This window comes from Triturus cristatus, chromosome 12 (assembly GCF_964204655.1).
Source record: "Triturus cristatus chromosome 12, aTriCri1.1, whole genome shotgun sequence".
NCBI classification, from domain to species: domain Eukaryota; kingdom Metazoa; phylum Chordata; class Amphibia; order Caudata; family Salamandridae; genus Triturus; species Triturus cristatus.
The window spans coordinates 219,050,816-219,078,576 of record NC_140595.1 but is presented as its reverse complement, the minus strand read 5'-3'; the positions used below and the strand labels follow the sequence as shown (position 1 = coordinate 219,078,576).

At 45.2% G+C, this 27,761-nt stretch overlaps 29 non-coding genes across 29 annotated transcripts; all 29 read left to right on the top strand.

Annotated features, from left to right (window-relative positions):
* Window positions 1-520: 520 nt before the first annotated feature.
* On the top strand, window positions 521-635 carry LOC146775631 (U5 spliceosomal RNA). The gene has a single exon (XR_014973628.1). It is a non-coding gene; the product is annotated as a U5 spliceosomal RNA (small nuclear RNA).
* Window positions 636-1,474: 839 nt separating this feature from the next.
* Window positions 1,475-1,589, top strand: LOC146775630 (U5 spliceosomal RNA). The gene has a single exon (XR_014973482.1). It is a non-coding gene; the product is annotated as a U5 spliceosomal RNA (small nuclear RNA).
* An 852-nt stretch (window positions 1,590-2,441) lies between these two features.
* Window positions 2,442-2,556, top strand: LOC146775629 (U5 spliceosomal RNA). Its single transcript, XR_014973480.1, has one exon. It is a non-coding gene; the product is annotated as a U5 spliceosomal RNA (small nuclear RNA).
* Window positions 2,557-3,408: 852 nt separating this feature from the next.
* On the top strand, window positions 3,409-3,523 carry LOC146775628 (U5 spliceosomal RNA). Its single transcript, XR_014973479.1, has one exon. It is a non-coding gene; the product is annotated as a U5 spliceosomal RNA (small nuclear RNA).
* Window positions 3,524-4,375: 852 nt separating this feature from the next.
* Window positions 4,376-4,490, top strand: LOC146775627 (U5 spliceosomal RNA). The gene has a single exon (XR_014973478.1). It is a non-coding gene; the product is annotated as a U5 spliceosomal RNA (small nuclear RNA).
* An 852-nt stretch (window positions 4,491-5,342) lies between these two features.
* LOC146775626 (U5 spliceosomal RNA) lies at window positions 5,343-5,457 on the top strand. The gene has a single exon (XR_014973477.1). It is a non-coding gene; the product is annotated as a U5 spliceosomal RNA (small nuclear RNA).
* An 852-nt stretch (window positions 5,458-6,309) lies between these two features.
* LOC146775625 (U5 spliceosomal RNA) lies at window positions 6,310-6,424 on the top strand. The gene has a single exon (XR_014973627.1). It is a non-coding gene; the product is annotated as a U5 spliceosomal RNA (small nuclear RNA).
* Window positions 6,425-7,263: 839 nt separating this feature from the next.
* On the top strand, window positions 7,264-7,378 carry LOC146775624 (U5 spliceosomal RNA). Its single transcript, XR_014973476.1, has one exon. It is a non-coding gene; the product is annotated as a U5 spliceosomal RNA (small nuclear RNA).
* An 852-nt stretch (window positions 7,379-8,230) lies between these two features.
* LOC146775623 (U5 spliceosomal RNA) lies at window positions 8,231-8,345 on the top strand. Its single transcript, XR_014974110.1, has one exon. It is a non-coding gene; the product is annotated as a U5 spliceosomal RNA (small nuclear RNA).
* An 852-nt stretch (window positions 8,346-9,197) lies between these two features.
* Window positions 9,198-9,312, top strand: LOC146775622 (U5 spliceosomal RNA). The gene has a single exon (XR_014973475.1). It is a non-coding gene; the product is annotated as a U5 spliceosomal RNA (small nuclear RNA).
* An 839-nt stretch (window positions 9,313-10,151) lies between these two features.
* On the top strand, window positions 10,152-10,266 carry LOC146775621 (U5 spliceosomal RNA). Its single transcript, XR_014973474.1, has one exon. It is a non-coding gene; the product is annotated as a U5 spliceosomal RNA (small nuclear RNA).
* An 852-nt stretch (window positions 10,267-11,118) lies between these two features.
* Window positions 11,119-11,233, top strand: LOC146775620 (U5 spliceosomal RNA). Its single transcript, XR_014973473.1, has one exon. It is a non-coding gene; the product is annotated as a U5 spliceosomal RNA (small nuclear RNA).
* Window positions 11,234-12,085: 852 nt separating this feature from the next.
* LOC146775619 (U5 spliceosomal RNA) lies at window positions 12,086-12,200 on the top strand. The gene has a single exon (XR_014973710.1). It is a non-coding gene; the product is annotated as a U5 spliceosomal RNA (small nuclear RNA).
* An 852-nt stretch (window positions 12,201-13,052) lies between these two features.
* Window positions 13,053-13,167, top strand: LOC146775618 (U5 spliceosomal RNA). The gene has a single exon (XR_014973472.1). It is a non-coding gene; the product is annotated as a U5 spliceosomal RNA (small nuclear RNA).
* Window positions 13,168-14,019: 852 nt separating this feature from the next.
* Window positions 14,020-14,134, top strand: LOC146775617 (U5 spliceosomal RNA). Its single transcript, XR_014973471.1, has one exon. It is a non-coding gene; the product is annotated as a U5 spliceosomal RNA (small nuclear RNA).
* Window positions 14,135-14,986: 852 nt separating this feature from the next.
* Window positions 14,987-15,101, top strand: LOC146775616 (U5 spliceosomal RNA). Its single transcript, XR_014973469.1, has one exon. It is a non-coding gene; the product is annotated as a U5 spliceosomal RNA (small nuclear RNA).
* Window positions 15,102-15,953: 852 nt separating this feature from the next.
* LOC146775615 (U5 spliceosomal RNA) lies at window positions 15,954-16,068 on the top strand. The gene has a single exon (XR_014973946.1). It is a non-coding gene; the product is annotated as a U5 spliceosomal RNA (small nuclear RNA).
* An 852-nt stretch (window positions 16,069-16,920) lies between these two features.
* Window positions 16,921-17,035, top strand: LOC146775614 (U5 spliceosomal RNA). The gene has a single exon (XR_014973468.1). It is a non-coding gene; the product is annotated as a U5 spliceosomal RNA (small nuclear RNA).
* Window positions 17,036-17,900: 865 nt separating this feature from the next.
* Window positions 17,901-18,015, top strand: LOC146775613 (U5 spliceosomal RNA). Its single transcript, XR_014973467.1, has one exon. It is a non-coding gene; the product is annotated as a U5 spliceosomal RNA (small nuclear RNA).
* An 852-nt stretch (window positions 18,016-18,867) lies between these two features.
* LOC146775612 (U5 spliceosomal RNA) lies at window positions 18,868-18,982 on the top strand. The gene has a single exon (XR_014973466.1). It is a non-coding gene; the product is annotated as a U5 spliceosomal RNA (small nuclear RNA).
* Window positions 18,983-19,834: 852 nt separating this feature from the next.
* LOC146775611 (U5 spliceosomal RNA) lies at window positions 19,835-19,949 on the top strand. The gene has a single exon (XR_014973465.1). It is a non-coding gene; the product is annotated as a U5 spliceosomal RNA (small nuclear RNA).
* An 852-nt stretch (window positions 19,950-20,801) lies between these two features.
* Window positions 20,802-20,916, top strand: LOC146775610 (U5 spliceosomal RNA). Its single transcript, XR_014973463.1, has one exon. It is a non-coding gene; the product is annotated as a U5 spliceosomal RNA (small nuclear RNA).
* Window positions 20,917-21,768: 852 nt separating this feature from the next.
* LOC146775609 (U5 spliceosomal RNA) lies at window positions 21,769-21,883 on the top strand. Its single transcript, XR_014973462.1, has one exon. It is a non-coding gene; the product is annotated as a U5 spliceosomal RNA (small nuclear RNA).
* Window positions 21,884-22,748: 865 nt separating this feature from the next.
* On the top strand, window positions 22,749-22,863 carry LOC146775608 (U5 spliceosomal RNA). Its single transcript, XR_014973461.1, has one exon. It is a non-coding gene; the product is annotated as a U5 spliceosomal RNA (small nuclear RNA).
* An 852-nt stretch (window positions 22,864-23,715) lies between these two features.
* LOC146775607 (U5 spliceosomal RNA) lies at window positions 23,716-23,830 on the top strand. Its single transcript, XR_014973460.1, has one exon. It is a non-coding gene; the product is annotated as a U5 spliceosomal RNA (small nuclear RNA).
* An 852-nt stretch (window positions 23,831-24,682) lies between these two features.
* LOC146775606 (U5 spliceosomal RNA) lies at window positions 24,683-24,797 on the top strand. Its single transcript, XR_014973625.1, has one exon. It is a non-coding gene; the product is annotated as a U5 spliceosomal RNA (small nuclear RNA).
* Window positions 24,798-25,636: 839 nt separating this feature from the next.
* Window positions 25,637-25,751, top strand: LOC146775605 (U5 spliceosomal RNA). The gene has a single exon (XR_014973459.1). It is a non-coding gene; the product is annotated as a U5 spliceosomal RNA (small nuclear RNA).
* Window positions 25,752-26,603: 852 nt separating this feature from the next.
* LOC146775604 (U5 spliceosomal RNA) lies at window positions 26,604-26,718 on the top strand. The gene has a single exon (XR_014973457.1). It is a non-coding gene; the product is annotated as a U5 spliceosomal RNA (small nuclear RNA).
* Window positions 26,719-27,583: 865 nt separating this feature from the next.
* LOC146775603 (U5 spliceosomal RNA) lies at window positions 27,584-27,698 on the top strand. The gene has a single exon (XR_014973456.1). It is a non-coding gene; the product is annotated as a U5 spliceosomal RNA (small nuclear RNA).
* The last annotated feature ends 63 nt before the right edge of the window (window positions 27,699-27,761 follow it).

The following is a 27,761-nucleotide window of genomic DNA, read 5'->3' as shown; positions in this document are numbered from 1 at the left end:
TGCCCGTTAGAGGTGCCCTGAGAGGTCGCCAATCCTGAGTCAGCTTCCTCTCAGGTAGACTTGAAGGGGCACGTCAGACTTGTTTCACGTGTCTCCAGCCTAGACAGATATATCCTTCTATATTCAGGTTTAATGAAAGTACGTGTGAAAAAGGCACATACGGTGCATGGCTATGTGTAGAGCGTGTTGAAAGCGTAAAATGGCTAGGGGACAAAAGGCCTACAGTGCCACTTAACTAAAAGCCTGATTCACATTTCCTGTTCCCCTTCCCCAGCAGCCCCGACAACTCCTAATGAGCTGAGGTGAGTACAAAAGAAATTTGCATATTCCCAGACATACACATGTGAACAGTCCACCTTTTTGTACCTTGAGCAGAGACTTTGAAATGTTGGCCTGTTTTGCCCACCGGCCTGGTTCTCGCCCTCTTTCTTAGAGCCTGAAAATACCTTTCAGGTCCTCACCCTCGCAATGACAGGGTCTTTGATGTGCCGCCACTTACCCTAGAGAGCTATATTGTCACTTACTCTGGTTTCTCTTCAAAACGAAAAAATCTTTCGCCTTTTACTAAAGATTTCCGTGGAGAGAAACATTTAAGAGTTTATTCAATTTTTTTAAGCCTTGCCACAGGTGAGGCTGTTTATCATTTGTTTAAAAGAAAAGCATTAGAAGTTGGGGAATATCCAGCAATTGTCTGCTGCTTTTTTGGGGGACATGAGTTTGGTGTTTTATTCCTGAGCTCTCTGCTTGCTCATTTGCATAAACAGAGTGCAGGAGAGGTGCCTCATGGGAAAGAGCTTGTGCAGTGCATGAGATTGCTTTTCTTGACTGACTTGAAACTTCACGATCGCAGGCAGTATATTTTCTTATCTCCCAAAGATCCTGCTGCCAGATCCCAGAGGTCACCCTCCTTTTTAAAGGTGGGACCAAGACTCATGCTGTGCTTTTCATAGGGCTTGCCCGTTCGAGGTGCCCTGAGAGGTCGCCAATCCTGAGTCAGCTTCCTCTCAGGTAGACTTGAAGGGGCACGTCAGACTTGTTTCACGTGTCTCCAGCCTAGACAGATATATCCTTCTATATTCAGGTTTAATGAAAGTACGTGTGAAAAAGGCACATACGGTGCATGGCTATGTGTAGAGCGTGTTGAAAGCGTAAAATGGCTAGGGGACAAAAGGCCTACAGTGCCACTTAACTAAAAGCCTGATTCACATTTCCTGTTCCCCTTCCCCAGCAGCCCCGACAACTCCTAATGAGCTGAGGTGAGTACAAAAGAAATTTGCATATTCCCAGACATACACATGTGAACAGTCCACCTTTTTGTACCTTGAGCAGAGACTTTGAAATGTTGGCCTGTTTTGCCCACCGGCCTGGTTCTCGCCCTCTTTCTTAGAGCCTGAAAATACCTTTCAGGTCCTCACCCTCGCAATGACAGGGTCTTTGATGTGCCGCCACTTACCCTAGAGAGCTATATTGTCACTTACTCTGGTTTCTCTTCAAAACGAAAAAATCTTTCGCCTTTTACTAAAGATTTCCGTGGAGAGGAACATTTAAGAGTTTATTCAATTTTTTTAAGCCTTGCCACAGGTGAGGCTGTTTATCATTTGTTTAAAAGAAAAGCATTAGAAGTTGGGGAATATCCAGCAATTGTCTGCTGCTTTTTTGGGGGACATGAGTTTGGTGTTTTATTCCTGAGCTCTCTGCTTGCTCATTTGCATAAACAGAGTGCAGGAGAGGTGCCTCATGGGAAAGAGCTTGTGCAGTGCATGAGATTGCTTTTCTTGACTGACTTGAAACTTCACAATCGCAGGCAGTATATTTTCTTATCTCCCAAAGATCCTGCTGCCAGATCCCAGAGGTCACCCTCCTTTTTAAAGGTGGGACCAAGACTCATGCTGTGCTTTTCATAGGGCTTGCCCGTTATTTGTGCCCGTTCGAGGTGCCCTGAGAGGTCGCCAATCCTGAGTCAGCTTCCTCTCAGGTAGACTTGAAGGGGCACGTCAGACTTGTTTCACGTGTCTCCAGCCTAGACAGATATATCCTTCTATATTCAGGTTTAATGAAAGTACGTGTGAAAAAGGCACATACGGTGCATTGCTATGTGTAGAGCGTGTTGAAAGCGTAAAATGGCTAGGGGACAAAAGGCCTACAGTGCCACTTAACTAAAAGCCTGATTCACATTTGCTGTTCCCCTTCCCCAGCAGCCCCGACAACTCCTAATGAGCTGAGGTGAGTACAAAAGAAATTTGCATATTCCCAGACATACACATGTGAACAGTCCACCTTTTTGTACCTTGAGCAGAGACTTTGAAATGTTGGCCTGTTTTGCCCACCGGCCTGGTTCTCGCCCTCTTTCTTAGAGCCTGAAAATACCTTTCAGGTCCTCACCCTCGCAATGACAGGGTCTTTGATGTGCCGCCACTTACCCTAGAGAGCTATATTGTCACTTACTCTGGTTTCTCTTCAAAACGAAAAAATCTTTCGCCTTTTACTAAAGATTTCCGTGGAGAGGAACATTTAAGAGTTTATTCAATTTTTTTAAGCCTTGCCACAGGTGAGGCTGTTTATCATTTGTTTAAAAGAAAAGCATTAGAAGTTGGGGAATATCCAGCAATTGCCTGCTGCTTTTTTGGGGGACATGAGTTTGGTGTTTTATTCCTGAGCTCTCTGCTTGCTCATTTGCATAAACAGAGTGCAGGAGAGGTGCCTCATGGGAAAGAGCTTGTGCAGTGCATGAGATTGCTTTTCTTGACTGACTTGAAACTTCACGATCGCAGGCAGTATATTTTCTTATCTCCCAAAGATCCTGCTGCCAGATCCCAGAGGTCACCCTCCTTTTTAAAGGTGGGACCAAGACTCATGCTGTGCTTTTCATAGGGCTTGCCCGTTATTTGTGCCCGTTCGAGGTGCCCTGAGAGGTCGCCAATCCTGAGTCAGCTTCCTCTCAGGTAGACTTGAAGGGGCACGTCAGACTTGTTTCACGTGTCTCCAGCCTAGACAGATATATCCTTCTATATTCAGGTTTAATGAAAGTACGTGTGAAAAAGGCACATACGGTGCATGGCTATGTGTAGAGCGTGTTGAAAGCGTAAAATGGCTAGGGGACAAAAGGCCTACAGTGCCACTTAACTAAAAGCCTGATTCACATTTCCTGTTCCCCTTCCCCAGCAGCCCCGACAACTCCTAATGAGCTGAGGTGAGTACAAAAGAAATTTGCATATTCCCAGACATACACATGTGAACAGTCCACCTTTTTGTACCTTGAGCAGAGACTTTGAAATGTTGGCCTGTTTTGCCCACCGGCCTGGTTCTCGCCCTCTTTCTTAGAGCCTGAAAATACCTTTCAGGTCCTCACCCTCGCAATGACAGGGTCTTTGATGTGCCGCCACTTACCCTAGAGAGCTATATTGTCACTTACTCTGGTTTCTCTTCAAAACGAAAAAATCTTTCGCCTTTTACTAAAGATTTCCGTGGAGAGGAACATTTAAGAGTTTATTCAATTTTTTTAAGCCTTGCCACAGGTGAGGCTGTTTATCATTTGTTTAAAAGAAAAGCATTAGAAGTTGGGGAATATCCAGCAATTGTCTGCTGCTTTTTTGGGGGACATGAGTTTGGTGTTTTATTCCTGAGCTCTCTGCTTGCTCATTTGCATAAACAGAGTGCAGGAGAGGTGCCTCATGGGAAAGAGCTTGTGCAGTGCATGAGATTGCTTTTCTTGACTGACTTGAAACTTCACGATCGCAGGCAGTATATTTTCTTATCTCCCAAAGATCCTGCTGCCAGATCCCAGAGGTCACCCTCCTTTTTAAAGGTGGGACCAAGACTCATGCTGTGCTTTTCATAGGGCTTGCCCGTTATTTGTGCCCGTTAGAGGTGCCCTGAGAGGTCGCCAATCCTGAGTCAGCTTCCTCTCAGGTAGACTTGAAGGGGCACGTCAGACTTGTTTCACGTGTCTCCAGCCTAGACAGATATATCCTTCTATATTCAGGTTTAATGAAAGTACGTGTGAAAAAGGCACATACGGTGCATGGCTATGTGTAGAGCGTGTTGAAAGCGTAAAATGGCTAGGGGACAAAAGGCCTACAGTGCCACTTAACTAAAAGCCTGATTCACATTTCCTGTTCCCCTTCCCCAGCAGCCCCGACAACTCCTAATGAGCTGAGGTGAGTACAAAAGAAATTTGCATATTCCCAGACATACACATGTGAACAGTCCACCTTTTTGTACCTTGAGCAGAGACTTTGAAATGTTGGCCTGTTTTGCCCACCGGCCTGGTTCTCGCCCTCTTTCTTAGAGCCTGAAAATACCTTTCAGGTCCTCACCCTCGCAATGACAGGGTCTTTGATGTGCCGCCACTTACCCTAGAGAGCTATATTGTCACTTACTCTGGTTTCTCTTCAAAACGAAAAAATCTTTCGCCTTTTACTAAAGATTTCCGTGGAGAGGAACATTTAAGAGTTTATTCAATTTTTTTAAGCCTTGCCACAGGTGAGGCTGTTTATCATTTGTTTAAAAGAAAAGCATTAGAAGTTGGGGAATATCCAGCAATTGTCTGCTGCTTTTTTGGGGGACATGAGTTTGGTGTTTTATTCCTGAGCGCTCTGCTTGCTCATTTGCATAAACAGAGTGCAGGAGAGGTGCCTCATGGGAAAGAGCTTGTGCAGTGCATGAGATTGCTTTTCTTGACTGACTTGAAACTTCACGATCTCAGGCAGTATATTTTCTTATCTCCCAAAGATCCTGCTGCCAGATCCCAGAGGTCACCCTCCTTTTTAAAGGTGGGACCAAGACTCATGCTGTGCTTTTCATAGGGCTTGCCCGTTATTTGTGCCCGTTCGAGGTGCCCTGAGAGGTCCCCAATCCTGAGTCAGCTTCCTCTCAGGTAGACTTGAAGGGGCACGTCAGACTTGTTTCACGTGTCTCCAGCCTAGACAGATATATCCTTCTATATTCAGGTTTAATGAAAGTACGTGTGAAAAAGGCACATACGGTGCATGGCTATGTGTAGAGCGTGTTGAAAGCGTAAAATGGCTAGGGGACAAAAGGCCTACAGTGCCACTTAACTAAAAGCCTGATTCACATTTCCTGTTCCCCTTCCCCAGCAGCCCCGACAACTCCTAATGAGCTGAGGTGAGTACAAAAGAAATTTGCATATTCCCAGACATACACATGTGAACAGTCCACCTTTTTGTACCTTGAGCAGAGACTTTGAAATGTTGGCCTGTTTTGCCCACCGGCCTGGTTCTCGCCCTCTTTCTTAGAGCCTGAAAATACCTTTCAGGTCCTCACCCTCGCAATGACAGGGTCTTTGATGTGCCGCCACTTACCCTAGAGAGCTATATTGTCACTTACTCTGGTTTCTCTTCAAAACGAAAAAATCTTTCGCCTTTTACTAAAGATTTCCGTGGAGAGGAACATTTAAGAGTTTATTCAATTTTTTTAAGCCTTGCCACAGGTGAGGCTGTTTATCATTTGTTTAAAAGAAAAGCATTAGAAGTTGGGGAATATCCAGCAATTGTCTGCTGCTTTTTTGGGGGACATGAGTTTGGTGTTTTATTCCTGAGCTCTCTGCTTGCTCATTTGCATAAACAGAGTGCAGGAGAGGTGCCTCATGGGAAAGAGCTTGTGCAGTGCATGAGATTGCTTTTCTTGACTGACTTGAAACTTCACGATCGCAGGCAGTATATTTTCTTATCTCCCAAAGATCCTGCTGCCAGATCCCAGAGGTCACCCTCCTTTTTAAAGGTGGGACCAAGACTCATGCTGTGCTTTTCATAGGGCTTGCCCGTTATTTGTGCCCGTTAGAGGTGCCCTGAGAGGTCGCCAATCCTGAGTCAGCTTCCTCTCAGGTAGACTTGAAGGGGCACGTCAGACTTGTTTCACGTGTCTCCAGCCTAGACAGATATATCCTTCTATATTCAGGTTTAATGAAAGTACGTGTGAAAAAGGCACATACGGTGCATGGCTATGTGTAGAGCGTGTTGAAAGCGTAAAATGGCTAGGGGACAAAAGGCCTACAGTGCCACTTAACTAAAAGCCTGATTCACATTTCCTGTTCCCCTTCCCCAGCAGCCCCGACAACTCCTAATGAGCTGAGGTGAGTACAAAAGAAATTTGCATATTCCCAGACATACACATGTGAACAGTCCACCTTTTTGTACCTTGAGCAGAGACTTTGAAATGTTGGCCTGTTTTGCCCACCGGCCTGGTTCTCGCCCTCTTTCTTAGAGCCTGAAAATACCTTTCAGGTCCTCACCCTCGCAATGACAGGGTCTTTGATGTGCCGCCACTTACCCTAGAGAGCTATATTGTCACTTACTCTGGTTTCTCTTCAAAACGAAAAAATCTTTCGCCTTTTACTAAAGATTTCCGTGGAGAGAAACATTTAAGAGTTTATTCAATTTTTTTAAGCCTTGCCACAGGTGAGGCTGTTTATCATTTGTTTAAAAGAAAAGCATTAGAAGTTGGGGAATATCCAGCAATTGTCTGCTGCTTTTTTGGGGGACATGAGTTTGGTGTTTTATTCCTGAGCTCTCTGCTTGCTCATTTGCATAAACAGAGTGCAGGAGAGGTGCCTCATGGGAAAGAGCTTGTGCAGTGCATGAGATTGCTTTTCTTGACTGACTTGAAACTTCACGATCGCAGGCAGTATATTTTCTTATCTCCCAAAGATCCTGCTGCCAGATCCCAGAGGTCACCCTCCTTTTTAAAGGTGGGACCAAGACTCATGCTGTGCTTTTCATAGGGCTTGCCCGTTCGAGGTGCCCTGAGAGGTCGCCAATCCTGAGTCAGCTTCCTCTCAGGTAGACTTGAAGGGGCACGTCAGACTTGTTTCACGTGTCTCCAGCCTAGACAGATATATCCTTCTATATTCAGGTTTAATGAAAGTACGTGTGAAAAAGGCACATACGGTGCATGGCTATGTGTAGAGCGTGTTGAAAGCGTAAAATGGCTAGGGGACAAAAGGCCTACAGTGCCACTTAACTAAAAGCCTGATTCACATTTCCTGTTCCCCTTCCCCAGCAGCCCCGACAACTCCTAATGAGCTGAGGTGAGTACAAAAGAAATTTGCATATTCCCAGACATACACATGTGAACAGTCCACCTTTTTGTACCTTGAGCAGAGACTTTGAAATGTTGGCCTGTTTTGCCCACCGGCCTGGTTCTCGCCCTCTTTCTTAGAGCCTGAAAATACCTTTCAGGTCCTCACCCTCGCAATGACAGGGTCTTTGATGTGCCGCCACTTACCCTAGAGAGCTATATTGTCACTTACTCTGGTTTCTCTTCAAAACGAAAAAATCTTTCGCCTTTTACTAAAGATTTCCGTGGAGAGGAACATTTAAGAGTTTATTCAATTTTTTTAAGCCTTGCCACAGGTGAGGCTGTTTATCATTTGTTTAAAAGAAAAGCATTAGAAGTTGGGGAATATCCAGCAATTGCCTGCTGCTTTTTTGGGGGACATGAGTTTGGTGTTTTATTCCTGAGCTCTCTGCTTGCTCATTTGCATAAACAGAGTGCAGGAGAGGTGCCTCATGGGAAAGAGCTTGTGCAGTGCATGAGATTGCTTTTCTTGACTGACTTGAAACTTCACGATCGCAGGCAGTATATTTTCTTATCTCCCAAAGATCCTGCTGCCAGATCCCAGAGGTCACCCTCCTTTTTAAAGGTGGGACCAAGACTCATGCTGTGCTTTTCATAGGGCTTGCCCGTTATTTGTGCCCGTTCGAGGTGCCCTGAGAGGTCCCCAATCCTGAGTCAGCTTCCTCTCAGGTAGACTTGAAGGGGCACGTCAGACTTGTTTCACGTGTCTCCAGCCTAGACAGATATATCCTTCTATATTCAGGTTTAATGAAAGTACGTGTGAAAAAGGCACATACGGTGCATGGCTATGTGTAGAGCGTGTTGAAAGCGTAAAATGGCTAGGGGACAAAAGGCCTACAGTGCCACTTAACTAAAAGCCTGATTCACATTTGCTGTTCCCCTTCCCCAGCAGCCCCGACAACTCCTAATGAGCTGAGGTGAGTACAAAAGAAATTTGCATATTCCCAGACATACACATGTGAACAGTCCACCTTTTTGTACCTTGAGCAGAGACTTTGAAATGTTGGCCTGTTTTGCCCACCGGCCTGGTTCTCGCCCTCTTTCTTAGAGCCTGAAAATACCTTTCAGGTCCTCACCCTCGCAATGACAGGGTCTTTGATGTGCCGCCACTTACCCTAGAGAGCTACATTGTCACTTACTCTGGCTTCTCTTCAAAACGAAAAAATCTTTCGCCTTTTACTAAAGATTTCCGTGGAGAGGAACATTTAAGAGTTTATTCAATTTTTTTAAGCCTTGCCACAGGTGAGGCTGTTTATCATTTGTTTAAAAGAAAAGCATTAGAAGTTGGGGAATATCCAGCAATTGTCTGCTGCTTTTTTGGGGGACATGAGTTTGGTGTTTTATTCCTGAGCTCTCTGCTTGCTCATTTGCATAAACAGAGTGCAGGAGAGGTGCCTCATGGGAAAGAGCTTGTGCAGTGCATGAGATTGCTTTTCTTGACTGACTTGAAACTTCACAATCGCAGGCAGTATATTTTCTTATCTCCCAAAGATCCTGCTGCCAGATCCCAGAGGTCACCCTCCTTTTTAAAGGTGGGACCAAGACTCATGCTGTGCTTTTCATAGGGCTTGCCCGTTATTTGTGCCCGTTCGAGGTGCCCTGAGAGGTCGCCAATCCTGAGTCAGCTTCCTCTCAGGTAGACTTGAAGGGGCACGTCAGACTTGTTTCACGTGTCTCCAGCCTAGACAGATATATCCTTCTATATTCAGGTTTAATGAAAGTACGTGTGAAAAAGGCACATACGGTGCATGGCTATGTGTAGAGCGTGTTGAAAGCGTAAAATGGCTAGGGGACAAAAGGCCTACAGTGCCACTTAACTAAAAGCCTGATTCACATTTCCTGTTCCCCTTCCCCAGCAGCCCCGACAACTCCTAATGAGCTGAGGTGAGTACAAAAGAAATTTGCATATTCCCAGACATACACATGTGAACAGTCCACCTTTTTGTACCTTGAGCAGAGACTTTGAAATGTTGGCCTGTTTTGCCCACCGGCCTGGTTCTCGCCCTCTTTCTTAGAGCCTGAAAATACCTTTCAGGTCCTCACCCTCGCAATGACAGGGTCTTTGATGTGCCGCCACTTACCCTAGAGAGCTATATTGTCACTTACTCTGGTTTCTCTTCAAAACGAAAAAATCTTTCGCCTTTTACTAAAGATTTCCGTGGAGAGGAACATTTAAGAGTTTATTCAATTTTTTTAAGCCTTGCCACAGGTGAGGCTGTTTATCATTTGTTTAAAAGAAAAGCATTAGAAGTTGGGGAATATCCAGCAATTGTCTGCTGCTTTTTTGGGGGACATGAGTTTGGTGTTTTATTCCTGAGCTCTCTGCTTGCTCATTTGCATAAACAGAGTGCAGGAGAGGTGCCTCATGGGAAAGAGCTTGTGCAGTGCATGAGATTGCTTTTCTTGACTGACTTGAAACTTCACGATCGCAGGCAGTATATTTTCTTATCTCCCAAAGATCCTGCTGCCAGATCCCAGAGGTCACCCTCCTTTTTAAAGGTGGGACCAAGACTCATGCTGTGCTTTTCATAGGGCTTGCCCGTTCGAGGTGCCCTGAGAGGTCGCCAATCCTGAGTCAGCTTCCTCTCAGGTAGACTTGAAGGGGCACGTCAGACTTGTTTCACGTGTCTCCAGCCTAGACAGATATATCCTTCTATATTCAGGTTTAATGAAAGTACGTGTGAAAAAGGCACATACGGTGCATGGCTATGTGTAGAGCGTGTTGAAAGCGTAAAATGGCTAGGGGACAAAAGGCCTACAGTGCCACTTAACTAAAAGCCTGATTCACATTTCCTGTTCCCCTTCCCCAGCAGCCCCGACAACTCCTAATGAGCTGAGGTGAGTACAAAAGAAATTTGCATATTCCCAGACATACACATGTGAACAGTCCACCTTTTTGTACCTTGAGCAGAGACTTTGAAATGTTGGCCTGTTTTGCCCACCGGCCTGGTTCTCGCCCTCTTTCTTAGAGCCTGAAAATACCTTTCAGGTCCTCACCCTCGCAATGACAGGGTCTTTGATGTGCCGCCACTTACCCTAGAGAGCTATATTGTCACTTACTCTGGTTTCTCTTCAAAACGAAAAAATCTTTCGCCTTTTACTAAAGATTTCCGTGGAGAGGAACATTTAAGAGTTTATTCAATTTTTTTAAGCCTTGCCACAGGTGAGGCTGTTTATCATTTGTTTAAAAGAAAAGCATTAGAAGTTGGGGAATATCCAGCAATTGTCTGCTGCTTTTTTGGGGGACATGAGTTTGGTGTTTTATTCCTGAGCTCTCTGCTTGCTCATTTGCATAAACAGAGTGCAGGAGAGGTGCCTCATGGGAAAGAGCTTGCGCAGTGCATGAGATTGCTTTTCTTGACAGACTTGAAACTTCACGATCGCAGGCAGTATATTTTCTTATCTCCCAAAGATCCTGCTGCCAGATCCCAGAGGTCACCCTCCTTTTTAAAGGTGGGACCAAGACTCATGCTGTGCTTTTCATAGGGCTTGCCCGTTATTTGTGCCCGTTAGAGGTGCCCTGAGAGGTCGCCAATCCTGAGTCAGCTTCCTCTCAGGTAGACTTGAAGGGGCACGTCAGACTTGTTTCACGTGTCTCCAGCCTAGACAGATATATCCTTCTATATTCAGGTTTAATGAAAGTACGTGTGAAAAAGGCACATACGGTGCATGGCTATGTGTAGAGCGTGTTGAAAGCGTAAAATGGCTAGGGGACAAAAGGCCTACAGTGCCACTTAACTAAAAGCCTGATTCACATTTCCTGTTCCCCTTCCCCAGCAGCCCCGACAACTCCTAATGAGCTGAGGTGAGTACAAAAGAAATTTGCATATTCCCAGACATACACATGTGAACAGTCCACCTTTTTGTACCTTGAGCAGAGACTTTGAAATGTTGGCCTGTTTTGCCCACCGGCCTGGTTCTCGCCCTCTTTCTTAGAGCCTGAAAATACCTTTCAGGTCCTCACCCTCGCAATGACAGGGTCTTTGATGTGCCGCCACTTACCCTAGAGAGCTATATTGTCACTTACTCTGGTTTCTCTTCAAAACGAAAAAATCTTTCGCCTTTTACTAAAGATTTCCGTGGAGAGGAACATTTAAGAGTTTATTCAATTTTTTTAAGCCTTGCCACAGGTGAGGCTGTTTATCATTTGTTTAAAAGAAAAGCATTAGAAGTTGGGGAATATCCAGCAATTGTCTGCTGCTTTTTTGGGGGACATAAGTTTGGTGTTTTATTCCTGAGCTCTCTGCTTGCTCATTTGCATAAACAGAGTGCAGGAGAGGTGCCTCATGGGAAAGAGCTTGTGCAGTGCATGAGATTGCTTTTCTTGACTGACTTGAAACTTCACGATCGCAGGCAGTATATTTTCTTATCTCCCAAAGATCCTGCTGCCAGATCCCAGAGGTCACCCTCCTTTTTAAAGGTGGGACCAAGACTCATGCTGTGCTTTTCATAGGGCTTGCCCGTTATTTGTGCCCGTTCGAGGTGCCCTGAGAGGTCGCCAATCCTGAGTCAGCTTCCTCTCAGGTAGACTTGAAGGGGCACGTCAGACTTGTTTCACGTGTCTCCAGCCTAGACAGATATATCCTTCTATATTCAGGTTTAATGAAAGTACGTGTGAAAAAGGCACATACGGTGCATGGCTATGTGTAGAGCGTGTTAAAAGCGTAAAATGGCTAGGGGACAAAAGGCCTACAGTGCCACTTAACTAAAAGCCTGATTCACATTTCCTGTTCCCCTTCCCCAGCAGCCCCGACAACTCCTAATGAGCTGAGGTGAGTACAAAAGAAATTTGCATATTCCCAGACATACACATGTGAACAGTCCACCTTTTTGTACCTTGAGCAGAGACTTTGAAATGTTGGCCTGTTTTGCCCACCGGCCTGGTTCTCGCCCTCTTTCTTAGAGCCTGCAAATACCTTTCAGGTCCTCACCCTCGCAATGACAGGGTCTTTGATGTGCCGCCACTTACCCTAGAGAGCTATATTGTCACTTACTCTGGTTTCTCTTCAAAACGAAAAAATCTTTTGCCTTTTACTAAAGATTTCCGTGGAGAGGAACATTTAAGAGTTTATTCAATTTTTTTAAGCCTTGCCACAGGTGAGGCTGTTTGTCATTTGTTTAAAAGAAAAGCATTAGAAGTTGGGGAATATCCAGCAATTGTCTGCTGCTTTTTTGGGGGACATGAGTTTGGTGTTTTATTCCTGAGCGCTCTGCTTGCTCATTTGCATAAACAGAGTGCAGGAGAGGTGCCTCATGGGAAAGAGCTTGTGCAGTGCATGAGATTGCTTTTCTTGACTGACTTGAAACTTCACGATCGCAGGCAGTATATTTTCTTATCTCCCAAAGATCCTGCTGCCAGATCCCAGAGGTCACCCTCCTTTTTAAAGGTGGGACCAAGACTCATGCTGTGCTTTTCATAGGGCTTGCCCGTTATTTGTGCCCGTTAGAGGTGCCCTGAGAGGTCGCCAATCCTGAGTCAGCTTCCTCTCAGGTAGACTTGAAGGGGCACGTCAGACTTGTTTCACGTGTCTCCAGCCTAGACAGATATATCCTTCTATATTCAGGTTTAATGAAAGTACGTGTGAAAAAGGCACATACGGTGCATGGCTATGTGTAGAGCGTGTTGAAAGCGTAAAATGGCTAGGGGACAAAAGGCCTACAGTGCCACTTAACTAAAAGCCTGATTCACATTTGCTGTTCCCCTTCCCCAGCAGCCCCGACAACTCCTAATGAGCTGAGGTGAGTACAAAAGAAATTTGCATATTCCCAGACATACACATGTGAACAGTCCACCTTTTTGTACCTTGAGCAGAGACTTTGAAATGTTGGCCTGTTTTGCCCACCGGCCTGGTTCTCGCCCTCTTTCTTAGAGCCTGAAAATACCTTTCAGGTCCTCACCCTCGCAATGACAGGGTCTTTGATGTGCCGCCACTTACCCTAGAGAGCTATATTGTCACTTACTCTGGTTTCTCTTCAAAACGAAAAAATCTTTCGCCTTTTACTAAAGATTTCCGTGGAGAGGAACATTTAAGAGTTTATTCAATTTTTTTAAGCCTTGCCACAGGTGAGGCTGTTTATCATTTGTTTAAAAGAAAAGCATTAGAAGTTGGGGAATATCCAGCAATTGTCTGCTGCTTTTTTGGGGGACATGAGTTTGGTGTTTTATTCCTGAGCGCTCTGCTTGCTCATTTGCATAAACAGAGTGCAGGAGAGGTGCCTCATGGGAAAGAGCTTGTGCAGTGCATGAGATTGCTTTTCTTGACTGACTTGAAACTTCACGATCTCAGGCAGTATATTTTCTTATCTCCCAAAGATCCTGCTGCCAGATCCCAGAGGTCACCCTCCTTTTTAAAGGTGGGACCAAGACTCATGCTGTGCTTTTCATAGGGCTTGCCCGTTATTTGTGCCCGTTAGAGGTGCCCTGAGAGGTCGCCAATCCTGAGTCAGCTTCCTCTCAGGTAGACTTGAAGGGGCACGTCAGACTTGTTTCACGTGTCTCCAGCCTAGACAGATATATCCTTCTATATTCAGGTTTAATGAAAGTACGTGTGAAAAAGGCACATACGGTGCATGGCTATGTGTAGAGCGTGTTGAAAGCGTAAAATGGCTAGGGGACAAAAGGCCTACAGTGCCACTTAACTAAAAGCCTGATTCACATTTCCTGTTCCCCTTCCCCAGCAGCCCCGACAACTCCTAATGAGCTGAGGTGAGTACAAAAGAAATTTGCATATTCCCAGACATACACATGTGAACAGTCCACCTTTTTGTACCTTGAGCAGAGACTTTGAAATGTTGGCCTGTTTTGCCCACCGGCCTGGTTCTCGCCCTCTTTCTTAGAGCCTGAAAATACCTTTCAGGTCCTCACCCTCGCAATGACATGGTCTTTGATGTGCCGCCACTTACCCTAGAGAGCTATATTGTCACTTACTCTGGTTTCTCTTCAAAACGAAAAAATCTTTCGCCTTTTACTAAAGATTTCCGTGGAGAGGAACATTTAAGAGTTTATTCAATTTTTTTAAGCCTTGCCACAGGTGAGGCTGTTTATCATTTGTTTAAAAGAAAAGCATTAGAAGTTGGGGAATATCCAGCAATTGTCTGCTGCTTTTTTGGGGGACATGAGTTTGGTGTTTTATTCCTGAGCTCTCTGCTTGCTCATTTGCATAAACAGAGTGCAGGAGAGGTGCCTCATGGGAAAGAGCTTGTGCAGTGCATGAGATTGCTTTTCTTGACTGACTTGAAACTTCACGATCGCAGGCAGTATATTTTCTTATATCCCAAAGATCCTGCTGCCAGATCCCAGAGGTCACCCTCCTTTTTAAAGGTGGGACCAAGACTCATGCTGTGCTTTTCATAGGGCTTGCCCGTTATTTGTGCCCGTTAGAGGTGCCCTGAGAGGTCGCCAATCCTGAGTCAGCTTCCTCTCAGGTAGACTTGAAGGGGCACGTCAGACTTGTTTCACGTGTCTCCAGCCTAGACAGATATATCCTTCTATATTCAGGTTTAATGAAAGTACGTGTGAAAAAGGCACATACGGTGCATGGCTATGTGTAGAGCGTGTTGAAAGCGTAAAATGGCTAGGGGACAAAAGGCCTACAGTGCCACTTAACTAAAAGCCTGATTCACATTTCCTGTTCCCCTTCCCCAGCAGCCCCGACAACTCCTAATGAGCTGAGGTGAGTACAAAAGAAATTTGCATATTCCCAGACATACACATGTGAACAGTCCACCTTTTTGTACCTTGAGCAGAGACTTTGAAATGTTGGCCTGTTTTGCCCACCGGCCTGGTTCTCGCCCTCTTTCTTAGAGCCTGAAAATACCTTTCAGGTCCTCACCCTCGCAATGACAGGGTCTTTGATGTGCCGCCACTTACCCTAGAGAGCTATATTGTCACTTACTCTGGTTTCTCTTCAAAACGAAAAAATCTTTCGCCTTTTACTAAAGATTTCCGTGGAGAGGAACATTTAAGAGTTTATTCAATTTTTTTAAGCCTTGCCACAGGTGAGGCTGTTTATCATTTGTTTAAAAGAAAAGCATTAGAAGTTGGGGAATATCCAGCAATTGTCTGCTGCTTTTTTGGGGGACATAAGTTTGGTGTTTTATTCCTGAGCTCTCTGCTTGCTCATTTGCATAAACAGAGTGCAGGAGAGGTGCCTCATGGGAAAGAGCTTGTGCAGTGCATGAGATTGCTTTTCTTGACTGACTTGAAACTTCACGATCGCAGGCAGTATATTTTCTTATCTCCCAAAGATCCTGCTGCCAGATCCCAGAGGTCACCCTCCTTTTTAAAGGTGGGACCAAGACTCATGCTGTGCTTTTCATAGGGCTTGCCCGTTATTTGTGCCCGTTCGAGGTGCCCTGAGAGGTCGCCAATCCTGAGTCAGCTTCCTCTCAGGTAGACTTGAAGGGGCACGTCAGACTTGTTTCACGTGTCTCCAGCCTAGACAGATATATCCTTCTATATTCAGGTTTAATGAAAGTACGTGTGAAAAAGGCACATACGGTGCATGGCTATGTGTAGAGCGTGTTAAAAGCGTAAAATGGCTAGGGGACAAAAGGCCTACAGTGCCACTTAACTAAAAGCCTGATTCACATTTCCTGTTCCCCTTCCCCAGCAGCCCCGACAACTCCTAATGAGCTGAGGTGAGTACAAAAGAAATTTGCATATTCCCAGACATACACATGTGAACAGTCCACCTTTTTGTACCTTGAGCAGAGACTTTGAAATGTTGGCCTGTTTTGCCCACCGGCCTGGTTCTCGCCCTCTTTCTTAGAGCCTGCAAATACCTTTCAGGTCCTCACCCTCGCAATGACAGGGTCTTTGATGTGCCGCCACTTACCCTAGAGAGCTATATTGTCACTTACTCTGGTTTCTCTTCAAAATGAAAAAATCTTTTGCCTTTTACTAAAGATTTCCGTGGAGAGGAACATTTAAGAGTTTATTCAATTTTTTTAAGCCTTGCCACAGGTGAGGCTGTTTATCATTTGTTTAAAAGAAAAGCATTAGAAGTTGGGGAATATCCAGCAATTGTCTGCTGCTTTTTTGGGGGACATGAGTTTGGTGTTTTATTCCTGAGCGCTCTGCTTGCTCATTTGCATAAACAGAGTGCAGGAGAGGTGCCTCATGGGAAAGAGCTTGTGCAGTGCATGAGATTGCTTTTCTTGACTGACTTGAAACTTCACGATCGCAGGCAGTATATTTTCTTATCTCCCAAAGATCCTGCTGCCAGATCCCAGAGGTCACCCTCCTTTTTAAAGGTGGGACCAAGACTCATGCTGTGCTTTTCATAGGGCTTGCCCGTTATTTGTGCCCGTTAGAGGTGCCCTGAGAGGTCGCCAATCCTGAGTCAGCTTCCTCTCAGGTAGACTTGAAGGGGCACGTCAGACTTGTTTCACGTGTCTCCAGCCTAGACAGATATATCCTTCTATATTCAGGTTTAATGAAAGTACGTGTGAAAAAGGCACATACGGTGCATGGCTATGTGTAGAGCGTGTTGAAAGCGTAAAATGGCTAGGGGACAAAAGGCCTACAGTGCCACTTAACTAAAAGCCTGATTCACATTTGCTGTTCCCCTTCCCCAGCAGCCCCGACAACTCCTAATGAGCTGAGGTGAGTACAAAAGAAATTTGCATATTCCCAGACATACACATGTGAACAGTCCACCTTTTTGTACCTTGAGCAGAGACTTTGAAATGTTGGCCTGTTTTGCCCACCGGCCTGGTTCTCGCCCTCTTTCTTAGAGCCTGAAAATACCTTTCAGGTCCTCACCCTCGCAATGACAGGGTCTTTGATGTGCCGCCACTTACCCTAGAGAGCTATATTGTCACTTACTCTGGTTTCTCTTCAAAACGAAAAAATCTTTCGCCTTTTACTAAAGATTTCCGTGGAGAGGAACATTTAAGAGTTTATTCAATTTTTTTAAGCCTTGCCACAGGTGAGGCTGTTTATCATTTGTTTAAAAGAAAAGCATTAGAAGTTGGGGAATATCCAGCAATTGTCTGCTGCTTTTTTGGGGGACATGAGTTTGGTGTTTTATTCCTGAGCTCTCTGCTTGCTCATTTGCATAAACAGAGTGCAGGAGAGGTGCCTCATGGGAAAGAGCTTGTGCAGTGCATGAGATTGCTTTTCTTGACTGACTTGAAACTTCATGATCGCAGGCAGTATATTTTCTTATCTCCCAAAGATCCTGCTGCCAGATCCCAGAGGTCACCCTCCTTTTTAAAGGTGGGACCAAGACTCATGCTGTGCTTTTCATAGAGCTTGCCCGTTATTTGTGCCCGTTATTTGTGCCCGTTAGAGGTGCCCTGAGAGGTCGCCAATCCTGAGTCAGCTTCCTCTCAGGTAGACTTGAAGGGGCACGTCAGACTTGTTTCACGTGTCTCCAGCCTAGACAGATATATCCTTCTATATTCAGGTTTAATGAAAGTACGTGTGAAAAAGGCACATACGGTGCATGGCTATGTGTAGAGCGTGTTGAAAGCGTAAAATGGCTAGGGGACAAAAGGCCTACAGTGCCACTTAACTAAAAGCCTGATTCACATTTGCTGTTCCCCTTCCCCAGCAGCCCCGACAACTCCTAATGAGCTGAGGTGAGTACAAAAGAAATTTGCATATTCCCAGACATACACATGTGAACAGTCCACCTTTTTGTACCTTGAGCAGAGACTTTGAAATGTTGGCCTGTTTTGCCCACCGGCCTGGTTCTCGCCCTCTTTCTTAGAGCCTGAAAATACCTTTCAGGTCCTCACCCTCGCAATGACAGGGTCTTTGATGTGCCGCCACTTACCCTAGAGAGCTATATTGTCACTTACTCTGGTTTCTCTTCAAAACGAAAAAATCTTTCGCCTTTTACTAAAGATTTCCGTGGAGAGGAACATTTAAGAGTTTATTCAATTTTTTTAAGCCTTGCCACAGGTGAGGCTGTTTATCATTTGTTTAAAAGAAAAGCATTAGAAGTTGGGGAATATCCAGCAATTGTCTGCTGCTTTTTTGGGGGACATGAGTTTGGTGTTTTATTCCTGAGCGCTCTGCTTGCTCATTTGCATAAACAGAGTGCAGGAGAGGTGCCTCATGGGAAAGAGCTTGTGCAGTGCATGAGATTGCTTTTCTTGACTGACTTGAAACTTCACGATCTCAGGCAGTATATTTTCTTATCTCCCAAAGATCCTGCTGCCAGATCCCAGAGGTCACCCTCCTTTTTAAAGGTGGGACCAAGACTCATGCTGTGCTTTTCATAGGGCTTGCCCGTTATTTGTGCCCGTTAGAGGTGCCCTGAGAGGTCGCCAATCCTGAGTCAGCTTCCTCTCAGGTAGACTTGAAGGGGCACGTCAGACTTGTTTCACGTGTCTCCAGCCTAGACAGATATATCCTTCTATATTCAGGTTTAATGAAAGTACGTGTGAAAAAGGCACATACGGTGCATGGCTATGTGTAGAGCGTGTTGAAAGCGTAAAATGGCTAGGGGACAAAAGGCCTACAGTGCCACTTAACTAAAAGCCTGATTCACATTTCCTGTTCCCCTTCCCCAGCAGCCCCGACAACTCCTAATGAGCTGAGGTGAGTACAAAAGAAATTTGCATATTCCCAGACATACACATGTGAACAGTCCACCTTTTTGTACCTTGAGCAGAGACTTTGAAATGTTGGCCTGTTTTGCCCACCGGCCTGGTTCTCGCCCTCTTTCTTAGAGCCTGAAAATACCTTTCAGGTCCTCACCCTCGCAATGACATGGTCTTTGATGTGCCGCCACTTACCCTAGAGAGCTATATTGTCACTTACTCTGGTTTCTCTTCAAAACGAAAAAATCTTTCGCCTTTTACTAAAGATTTCCGTGGAGAGGAACATTTAAGAGTTTATTCAATTTTTTTAAGCCTTGCCACAGGTGAGGCTGTTTATCATTTGTTTAAAAGAAAAGCATTAGAAGTTGGGGAATATCCAGCAATTGTCTGCTGCTTTTTTGGGGGACATGAGTTTGGTGTTTTATTCCTGAGCTCTCTGCTTGCTCATTTGCATAAACAGAGTGCAGGAGAGGTGCCTCATGGGAAAGAGCTTGTGCAGTGCATGAGATTGCTTTTCTTGACTGACTTGAAACTTCACGATCGCAGGCAGTATATTTTCTTATATCCCAAAGATCCTGCTGCCAGATCCCAGAGGTCACCCTCCTTTTTAAAGGTGGGACCAAGACTCATGCTGTGCTTTTCATAGGGCTTGCCCGTTATTTGTGCCCGTTAGAGGTGCCCTGAGAGGTCGCCAATCCTGAGTCAGCTTCCTCTCAGGTAGACTTGAAGGGGCACGTCAGACTTGTTTCACGTGTCTCCAGCCTAGACAGATATATCCTTCTATATTCAGGTTTAATGAAAGTACGTGTGAAAAAGGCACATACGGTGCATGGCTATGTGTAGAGCGTGTTGAAAGCGTAAAATGGCTAGGGGACAAAAGGCCTACAGTGCCACTTAACTAAAAGCCTGATTCACATTTCCTGTTCCCCTTCCCCAGCAGCCCCGACAACTCCTAATGAGCTGAGGTGAGTACAAAAGAAATTTGCATATTCCCAGACATACACATGTGAACAGTCCACCTTTTTGTACCTTGAGCAGAGACTTTGAAATGTTGGCCTGTTTTGCCCACCGGCCTGGTTCTCGCCCTCTTTCTTAGAGCCTGAAAATACCTTTCAGGTCCTCACCCTCGCAATGACAGGGTCTTTGATGTGCCGCCACTTACCCTAGAGAGCTATATTGTCACTTACTCTGGTTTCTCTTCAAAACGAAAAAATCTTTCGCCTTTTACTAAAGATTTCCGTGGAGAGGAACATTTAAGAGTTTATTCAATTTTTTTAAGCCTTGCCACAGGTGAGGCTGTTTATCATTTGTTTAAAAGAAAAGCATTAGAAGTTGGGGAATATCCAGCAATTGTCTGCTGCTTTTTTGGGGGACATAAGTTTGGTGTTTTATTCCTGAGCTCTCTGCTTGCTCATTTGCATAAACAGAGTGCAGGAGAGGTGCCTCATGGGAAAGAGCTTGTGCAGTGCATGAGATTGCTTTTCTTGACTGACTTGAAACTTCACGATCGCAGGCAGTATATTTTCTTATCTCCCAAAGATCCTGCTGCCAGATCCCAGAGGTCACCCTCCTTTTTAAAGGTGGGACCAAGACTCATGCTGTGCTTTTCATAGGGCTTGCCCGTTATTTGTGCCCGTTCGAGGTGCCCTGAGAGGTCGCCAATCCTGAGTCAGCTTCCTCTCAGGTAGACTTGAAGGGGCACGTCAGACTTGTTTCACGTGTCTCCAGCCTAGACAGATATATCCTTCTATATTCAGGTTTAATGAAAGTACGTGTGAAAAAGGCACATACGGTGCATGGCTATGTGTAGAGCGTGTTGAAAGCGTAAAATGGCTAGGGGACAAAAGGCCTACAGTGCCACTTAACTAAAAGCCTGATTCACATTTGCTGTTCCCCTTCCCCAGCAGCCCCGACAACTCCTAATGAGCTGAGGTGAGTACAAAAGAAATTTGCATATTCCCAGACATACACATGTGAACAGTCCACCTTTTTGTACCTTGAGCAGAGACTTTGAAATGTTGGCCTGTTTTGCCCACCGGCCTGGTTCTCGCCCTCTTTCTTAGAGCCTGAAAATACCTTTCAGGTCCTCACCCTCGCAATGACAGGGTCTTTGATGTGCCGCCACTTACCCTAGAGAGCTATATTGTCACTTACTCTGGTTTCTCTTCAAAACGAAAAAATCTTTCGCCTTTTACTAAAGATTTCCGTGGAGAGGAACATTTAAGAGTTTATTCAATTTTTTTAAGCCTTGCCACAGGTGAGGCTGTTTATCATTTGTTTAAAAGAAAAGCATTAGAAGTTGGGGAATATCCAGCAATTGCCTGCTGCTTTTTTGGGGGACATGAGTTTGGTGTTTTATTCCTGAGCTCTCTGCTTGCTCATTTGCATAAACAGAGTGCAGGAGAGGTGCCTCATGGGAAAGAGCTTGTGCAGTGCATGAGATTGCTTTTCTTGACTGACTTGAAACTTCACGATCGCAGGCAGTATATTTTCTTATCTCCCAAAGATCCTGCTGCCAGATCCCAGAGGTCACCCTCCTTTTTAAAGGTGGGACCAAGACTCATGCTGTGCTTTTCATAGGGCTTGCCCGTTATTTGTGCCCGTTCGAGGTGCCCTGAGAGGTCGCCAATCCTGAGTCAGCTTCCTCTCAGGTAGACTTGAAGGGGCACGTCAGACTTGTTTCACGTGTCTCCAGCCTAGACAGATATATCCTTCTATATTCAGGTTTAATGAAAGTACGTGTGAAAAAGGCACATACGGTGCATGGCTATGTGTAGAGCGTGTTGAAAGCGTAAAATGGCTAGGGGACAAAAGGCCTACAGTGCCACTTAACTAAAAGCCTGATTCACATTTGCTGTTCCCCTTCCCCAGCAGCCCCGACAACTCCTAATGAGCTGAGGTGAGTACAAAAGAAATTTGCATATTCCCAGACATACACATGTGAACAGTCCACCTTTTTGTACCTTGAGCAGAGACTTTGAAATGTTGGCCTGTTTTGCCCACCGGCCTGGTTCTCGCCCTCTTTCTTAGAGCCTGAAAATACCTTTCAGGTCCTCACCCTCGCAATGACAGGGTCTTTGATGTGCCGCCACTTACCCTAGAGAGCTATATTGTCACTTACTCTGGTTTCTCTTCAAAACGAAAAAATCTTTCGCCTTTTACTAAAGATTTCCGTGGAGAGGAACATTTAAGAGTTTATTCAATTTTTTTAAGCCTTGCCACAGGTGAGGCTGTTTATCATTTGTTTAAAAGAAAAGCATTAGAAGTTGGGGAATATCCAGCAATTGCCTGCTGCTTTTTTGGGGGACATGAGTTTGGTGTTTTATTCCTGAGCTCTCTGCTTGCTCATTTGCATAAACAGAGTGCAGGAGAGGTGCCTCATGGGAAAGAGCTTGTGCAGTGCATGAGATTGCTTTTCTTGACTGACTTGAAACTTCACGATCGCAGGCAGTATATTTTCTTATCTCCCAAAGATCCTGCTGCCAGATCCCAGAGGTCACCCTCCTTTTTAAAGGTGGGACCAAGACTCATGCTGTGCTTTTCATAGGGCTTGCCCGTTATTTGTGCCCGTTATTTGTGCCCGTTAGAGGTGCCCTGAGAGGTCGCCAATCCTGAGTCAGCTTCCTCTCAGGTAGACTTGAAGGGGCACGTCAGACTTGTTTCACGTGTCTCCAGCCTAGACAGATATATCCTTCTATATTCAGGTTTAATGAAAGTACGTGTGAAAAAGGCACATACGGTGCATGGCTATGTGTAGAGCGTGTTGAAAGCGTAAAATGGCTAGGGGACAAAAGGCCTACAGTGCCACTTAACTAAAAGCCTGATTCACATTTCCTGTTCCCCTTCCCCAGCAGCCCCGACAACTCCTAATGAGCTGAGGTGAGTACAAAAGAAATTTGCATATTCCCAGACATACACATGTGAACAGTCCACCTTTTTGTACCTTGAGCAGAGACTTTGAAATGTTGGCCTGTTTTGCCCACCGGCCTGGTTCTCGCCCTCTTTCTTAGAGCCTGAAAATACCTTTCAGGTCCTCACCCTCGCAATGACAGGGTCTTTGATGTGCCGCCACTTACCCTAGAGAGCTATATTGTCACTTACTCTGGTTTCTCTTCAAAACGAAAAAATCTTTCGCCTTTTACTAAAGATTTCCGTGGAGAGGAACATTTAAGAGTTTATTCAATTTTTTTAAGCCTTGCCACAGGTGAGGCTGTTTATCATTTGTTTAAAAGAAAAGCATTAGAAGTTGGGGAATATCCAGCAATTGTCTGCTGCTTTTTTGGGGGACATGAGTTTGGTGTTTTATTCCTGAGCTCTCTGCTTGCTCATTTGCATAAACAGAGTGCAGGAGAGGTGCCTCATGGGAAAGAGCTTGTGCAGTGCATGAGATTGCTTTTCTTGACTGACTTGAAACTTCACGATCGCAGGCAGTATATTTTCTTATCTCCCAAAGATCCTGCTGCCAGATCCCAGAGGTCACCCTCCTTTTTAAAGGTGGGACCAAGACTCATGCTGTGCTTTTCATAGGGCTTGCCCGTTATTTGTGCCCGTTCGAGGTGCCCTGAGAGGTCGCCAATCCTGAGTCAGCTTCCTCTCAGGTAGACTTGAAGGGGCACGTCAGACTTGTTTCACGTGTCTCCAGCCTAGACAGATATATCCTTCTATATTCAGGTTTAATGAAAGTACGTGTGAAAAAGGCACATACGGTGCATGGCTATGTGTAGAGCGTGTTGAAAGCGTAAAATGGCTAGGGGACAAAAGGCCTACAGTGCCACTTAACTAAAAGCCTGATTCACATTTCCTGTTCCCCTTCCCCAGCAGCCCCGACAACTCCTAATGAGCTGAGGTGAGTACAAAAGAAATTTGCATATTCCCAGACATACACATGTGAACAGTCCACCTTTTTGTACCTTGAGCAGAGACTTTGAAATGTTGGCCTGTTTTGCCCACCGGCCTGGTTCTCGCCCTCTTTCTTAGAGCCTGAAAATACCTTTCAGGTCCTCACCCTCGCAATGACAGGGTCTTTGATGTGCCGCCACTTACCCTAGAGAGCTATATTGTCACTTACTCTGGTTTCTCTTCAAAACGAAAAAATCTTTCGCCTTTTACTAAAGATTTCCGTGGAGAGGAACATTTAAGAGTTTATTCAATTTTTTTAAGCCTTGCCACAGGTGAGGCTGTTTATCATTTGTTTAAAAGAAAAGCATTAGAAGTTGGGGAATATCCAGCAATTGTCTGCTGCTTTTTTGGGGGACATGAGTTTGGTGTTTTATTCCTGAGCTCTCTGCTTGCTCATTTGCATAAACAGAGTGCAGGAGAGGTGCCTCATGGGAAAGAGCTTGTGCAGTGCATGAGATTGCTTTTCTTGACTGACTTGAAACTTCACGATCGCAGGCAGTATATTTTCTTATCTCCCAAAGATCCTGCTGCCAGATCCCAGAGGTCACCCTCCTTTTTAAAGGTGGGACCAAGACTCATGCTGTGCTTTTCATAGGGCTTGCCCGTTATTTGTGCCCGTTAGAGGTGCCCTGAGAGGTCGCCAATCCTGAGTCAGCTTCCTCTCAGGTAGACTTGAAGGGGCACGTCAGACTTGTTTCACGTGTCTCCAGCCTAGACAGATATATCCTTCTATATTCAGGTTTAATGAAAGTACGTGTGAAAAAGGCACATACGGTGCATGGCTATGTGTAGAGCGTGTTGAAAGCGTAAAATGGCTAGGGGACAAAAGGCCTACAGTGCCACTTAACTAAAAGCCTGATTCACATTTCCTGTTCCCCTTCCCCAGCAGCCCCGACAACTCCTAATGAGCTGAGGTGAGTACAAAAGAAATTTGCATATTCCCAGACATACACATGTGAACAGTCCACCTTTTTGTACCTTGAGCAGAGACTTTGAAATGTTGGCCTGTTTTGCCCACCGGCCTGGTTCTCGCCCTCTTTCTTAGAGCCTGAAAATACCTTTCAGGTCCTCACCCTCGCAATGACAGGGTCTTTGATGTGCCGCCACTTACCCTAGAGAGCTATATTGTCACTTACTCTGGTTTCTCTTCAAAACGAAAAAATCTTTCGCCTTTTACTAAAGATTTCCGTGGAGAGAAACATTTAAGAGTTTATTCAATTTTTTTAAGCCTTGCCACAGGTGAGGCTGTTTATCATTTGTTTAAAAGAAAAGCATTAGAAGTTGGGGAATATCCAGCAATTGTCTGCTGCTTTTTTGGGGGACATGAGTTTGGTGTTTTATTCCTGAGCTCTCTGCTTGCTCATTTGCATAAACAGAGTGCAGGAGAGGTGCCTCATGGGAAAGAGCTTGTGCAGTGCATGAGATTGCTTTTCTTGACTGACTTGAAACTTCACGATCGCAGGCAGTATATTTTCTTATCTCCCAAAGATCCTGCTGCCAGATCCCAGAGGTCACCCTCCTTTTTAAAGGTGGGACCAAGACTCATGCTGTGCTTTTCATAGGGCTTGCCCGTTCGAGGTGCCCTGAGAGGTCGCCAATCCTGAGTCAGCTTCCTCTCAGGTAGACTTGAAGGGGCACGTCAGACTTGTTTCACGTGTCTCCAGCCTAGACAGATATATCCTTCTATATTCAGGTTTAATGAAAGTACGTGTGAAAAAGGCACATACGGTGCATGGCTATGTGTAGAGCGTGTTGAAAGCGTAAAATGGCTAGGGGACAAAAGGCCTACAGTGCCACTTAACTAAAAGCCTGATTCACATTTCCTGTTCCCCTTCCCCAGCAGCCCCGACAACTCCTAATGAGCTGAGGTGAGTACAAAAGAAATTTGCATATTCCCAGACATACACATGTGAACAGTCCACCTTTTTGTACCTTGAGCAGAGACTTTGAAATGTTGGCCTGTTTTGCCCACCGGCCTGGTTCTCGCCCTCTTTCTTAGAGCCTGAAAATACCTTTCAGGTCCTCACCCTCGCAATGACAGGGTCTTTGATGTGCCGCCACTTACCCTAGAGAGCTATATTGTCACTTACTCTGGTTTCTCTTCAAAACGAAAAAATCTTTCGCCTTTTACTAAAGATTTCCGTGGAGAGGAACATTTAAGAGTTTATTCAATTTTTTTAAGCCTTGCCACAGGTGAGGCTGTTTATCATTTGTTTAAAAGAAAAGCATTAGAAGTTGGGGAATATCCAGCAATTGTCTGCTGCTTTTTTGGGGGACATGAGTTTGGTGTTTTATTCCTGAGCTCTCTGCTTGCTCATTTGCATAAACAGAGTGCAGGAGAGGTGCCTCATGGGAAAGAGCTTGTGCAGTGCATGAGATTGCTTTTCTTGACTGACTTGAAACTTCACAATCGCAGGCAGTATATTTTCTTATCTCCCAAAGATCCTGCTGCCAGATCCCAGAGGTCACCCTCCTTTTTAAAGGTGGGACCAAGACTCATGCTGTGCTTTTCATAGGGCTTGCCCGTTATTTGTGCCCGTTCGAGGTGCCCTGAGAGGTCGCCAATCCTGAGTCAGCTTCCTCTCAGGTTGACTTGAAGGGGCACGTCAGACTTGTTTCACGTGTCTCCAGCCTAGACAGATATATCCTTCTATATTCAGGTTTAATGAAAGTACGTGTGAAAAAGGCACATACGGTGCATTGCTATGTGTAGAGCGTGTTGAAAGCGTAAAATGGCTAGGGGACAAAAGGCCTACAGTGCCACTTAACTAAAAGCCTGATTCACATTTGCTGTTCCCCTTCCCCAGCAGCCCCGACAACTCCTAATGAGCTGAGGTGAGTACAAAAGAAATTTGCATATTCCCAGACATACACATGTGAACAGTCCACCTTTTTGTACCTTGAGCAGAGACTTTGAAATGTTGGCCTGTTTTGCCCACCGGCCTGGTTCTCGCCCTCTTTCTTAGAGCCTGAAAATACCTTTCAGGTCCTCACCCTCGCAATGACAGGGTCTTTGATGTGCCGCCACTTACCCTAGAGAGCTATATTGTCACTTACTCTGGTTTCTCTTCAAAACGAAAAAATCTTTCGCCTTTTACTAAAGATTTCCGTGGAGAGGAACATTTAAGAGTTTATTCAATTTTTTTAAGCCTTGCCACAGGTGAGGCTGTTTATCATTTGTTTAAAAGAAAAGCATTAGAAGTTGGGGAATATCCAGCAATTGCCTGCTGCTTTTTTGGGGGACATGAGTTTGGTGTTTTATTCCTGAGCTCTCTGCTTGCTCATTTGCATAAACAGAGTGCAGGAGAGGTGCCTCATGGGAAAGAGCTTGTGCAGTGCATGAGATTGCTTTTCTTGACTGACTTGAAACTTCACGATCGCAGGCAGTATATTTTCTTATCTCCCAAAGATCCTGCTGCCAGATCCCAGAGGTCACCCTCCTTTTTAAAGGTGGGACCAAGACTCATGCTGTGCTTTTCATAGGGCTTGCCCGTTATTTGTGCCCGTTATTTGTGCCCGTTAGAGGTGCCCTGAGAGGTCGCCAATCCTGAGTCAGCTTCCTCTCAGGTAGACTTGAAGGGGCACGTCAGACTTGTTTCACGTGTCTCCAGCCTAGACAGATATATCCTTCTATATTCAGGTTTAATGAAAGTACGTGTGAAAAAGGCACATACGGTGCATGGCTATGTGTAGAGCGTGTTGAAAGCGTAAAATGGCTAGGGGACAAAAGGCCTACAGTGCCACTTAACTAAAAGCCTGATTCACATTTCCTGTTCCCCTTCCCCAGCAGCCCCGACAACTCCTAATGAGCTGAGGTGAGTACAAAAGAAATTTGCATATTCCCAGACATACACATGTGAACAGTCCACCTTTTTGTACCTTGAGCAGAGACTTTGAAATGTTGGCCTGTTTTGCCCACCGGCCTGGTTCTCGCCCTCTTTCTTAGAGCCTGAAAATACCTTTCAGGTCCTCACCCTCGCAATGACATGGTCTTTGATGTGCCGCCACTTACCCTAGAGAGCTATATTGTCACTTACTCTGGTTTCTCTTCAAAACGAAAAAATCTTTCGCCTTTTACTAAAGATTTCCGTGGAGAGGAACATTTAAGAGTTTATTCAATTTTTTTAAGCCTTGCCACAGGTGAGGCTGTTTATCATTTGTTTAAAAGAAAAGCATTAGAAGTTGGGGAATATCCAGCAATTGTCTGCTGC